Source organism: Pygoscelis adeliae, unplaced genomic scaffold, assembly GCF_000699105.1.
Source record: "Pygoscelis adeliae isolate BGI_AS28 unplaced genomic scaffold, ASM69910v1 Scaffold222, whole genome shotgun sequence".
In the NCBI taxonomy this organism is placed as follows: domain Eukaryota; kingdom Metazoa; phylum Chordata; class Aves; order Sphenisciformes; family Spheniscidae; genus Pygoscelis; species Pygoscelis adeliae.
Window position 1 is genome coordinate 3,653,299 of NW_008824309.1, and position 2,013 is coordinate 3,655,311.

The 2,013-nt window shown below is 45.4% G+C and overlaps 1 protein-coding gene and 1 long non-coding RNA gene across 3 annotated transcripts in view; one reads left to right on the forward strand and one right to left on the reverse strand.

Annotated features, from left to right (window-relative positions):
• Positions 1-2,013, reverse strand: part of ZEB2 (zinc finger E-box binding homeobox 2) — a 116,282-nt gene that overhangs the window by 114,006 nt on the left and 263 nt on the right. The window contains exon 2 of one of the 2 annotated variants that reach the window (XM_009318946.1): positions 1,868-1,966. The gene's annotated coding sequence lies outside the window, so the exon portion shown is untranslated. Of the gene's footprint in view, positions 1-1,867; positions 1,996-2,013 lie in introns of those variants that run through there. The other variant, XM_009318945.1, reaches the window with a different exon arrangement.
• LOC103912637 lies at positions 443-1,903 on the forward strand. Its single transcript, XR_663384.1, has 3 exons — positions 443-602; positions 1,432-1,507; positions 1,888-1,903. It is a non-coding gene; the product is annotated as an uncharacterized LOC103912637 (long non-coding RNA).

Consider the following 2,013-nt stretch of genomic DNA (forward strand, 5'->3'; position numbering starts at 1 on the left):
TTTTTTTTTTAAAAAAAAAAAAACACACCAACTTATAAACTTTTGGACCTACTGTGTGTGCCTGCGTGCTCGGGCTGTGCAGGAGGCTCTATCTGTCAAAGGGAGAGGGCAGGAGCATTTGGTTTGCTGCAGGAACGCTCCTGAAACTCAGTCCATCTCGAAGAAGATGCTGTAGCTTTAAAGATGCTTTGACTTGAGGATTAGTTTAAACAGGGGGCTATAAAAGATGTAACAGATGCAAACTGTAAAACAAGGGCAATTAACCCTTGCTCTCCTGAGCAGGATCCCCCCTCGCCTTCGCATCTATTGTCTTCTCCTGCACTGGGAGTTTTACACAAAACCTAAAAAATTATTACCTGCCTCAACAATTTTTTTTATTTTTTTTTTCAGTAAAGTGGGCTTTTTTCCTTCCCCCCCCCCCTTTTTTTTTTTTACACTCTCTTGTGTCTTTTTACTTTGCTGGAGCTTCACACCAGGACTGAGCAGTGAAGTGTGTTGCTGCTGGGTCTTTTTATTCTGCCTGAACTCTCTTTTCAGGCGTTTGCGGTTATCAAACCTACTCGGCTAAAAAAAAAAACAACCAAAACCCAGTCTCCGAGCAGGTAAGAGGATGGGAATATTGAGAGAGCGTGTGCGGGGTCAGCGTGTTTACTCACACCCTCCTGCTTGGGATTCCGCCTGGACAGGGGGAATTGGTGGCTCTGTGGATGTGGGTGTATGTGGCTGAGGAAGGAAGAGGCTGAGAAATGTGCTAGAAACTTCAGGATTTGCCAGTTATTCCCGATCCTGGAGTGGGCAACGGTGGCATCACCGTGGCAGATCTGCCAGGAGATGTAGCGGAGAGGGGAGGAGAGGAACCGGGGCAAGCCCGGACCCTCAGCCTGCCTCGGCAATTGGCGTTTTAATGCAAAACGACCAATGGTGAATTGTTTTAAATGCGTTTCACTACCTTCCCTGCTCTTCAGCCTCCCGCAGAAAGTTGTCAATAATTCTAAACCTGCAGATCTCGAGAACGCTTTTCTTCCCAGAGGACCGGCAAGCTTTTTAAAATACGTATATATATATATTGCTTTTTGGTAAACGACTTTTAAGTTCCAGTCGGTACTTTCACTTCTTGCTGTAGGATCCCAGAAGCTAAGGTGTTACTTCACCCAGCTTCACAAAATAAAATAAAGAAATGAAACTAACTAAGCAGACCAAACAGCAAACTTTCTGTTTGGGGAAACACTCCCTTCGCCGGGGAGCCCTGCCCGGAGCTGGGGCTCCAGCAGTGCCCGGCCGGGCTGGCTCTGCAGGCTCAGGGCGTGCAAAGCATTAACAGGTACCTGCAAACTTTCAGAGCTAAGATGTGAAACCTGAAATAAAAAGAGCAGGAGGTGGGTGGCGGGGGTGTGTGTGTGTGTATTTTTTTTTTTTTTTTTTTTTTTGCAGGAGGACGAAGCCCCTTCCTAGCACTAAAACTTTTGCTGCTGCGTTGTAAAAGGCACCTCCCGTACCTGGCCGACAGGTAAGGGGAGCAGGGGTGGTGGTGGCACAGCCCCGAGCGCCCCGAAACTGCTCGCCCCTTCCCGGAGCGGTACCGAAGTGACTTCAGGTTTCGGTTAAAAATAAAAAAAAAAAAAAAAAAAAAAAAAAGATTAAAAGTCATTGTCTCCAAAACAGAAAGACATAAAAAACCCTCGAAAAAAAAAAAAAAAAAAGAGGTTTTTCGTCCCAAGTATAAACAAGCCAGAAAGAAGCTAACACGCTTAAAAATAAAATATTATCGACATTAAATAAGCCCGCTAGAGCGTGAGGTGGTGTGAGAAAAAAGAAGGGGAGGAAAAAAAAAAAAAGGGGAGAAAATGGAATTAAATTCCGAACCTACCTGCGAAGTCTTGTTTGTAGTTTTGGCCAGAAATGGTGAGAAGAAAAAGCATGAAGAAGCCGCGAAGTGGAGGAGAAAAGGTGAAGGGAGATGCAGCTCCTGGAGAAATTGTAAAAAGCCTTGCAAAGAGTTGTCGGAAGGACCGT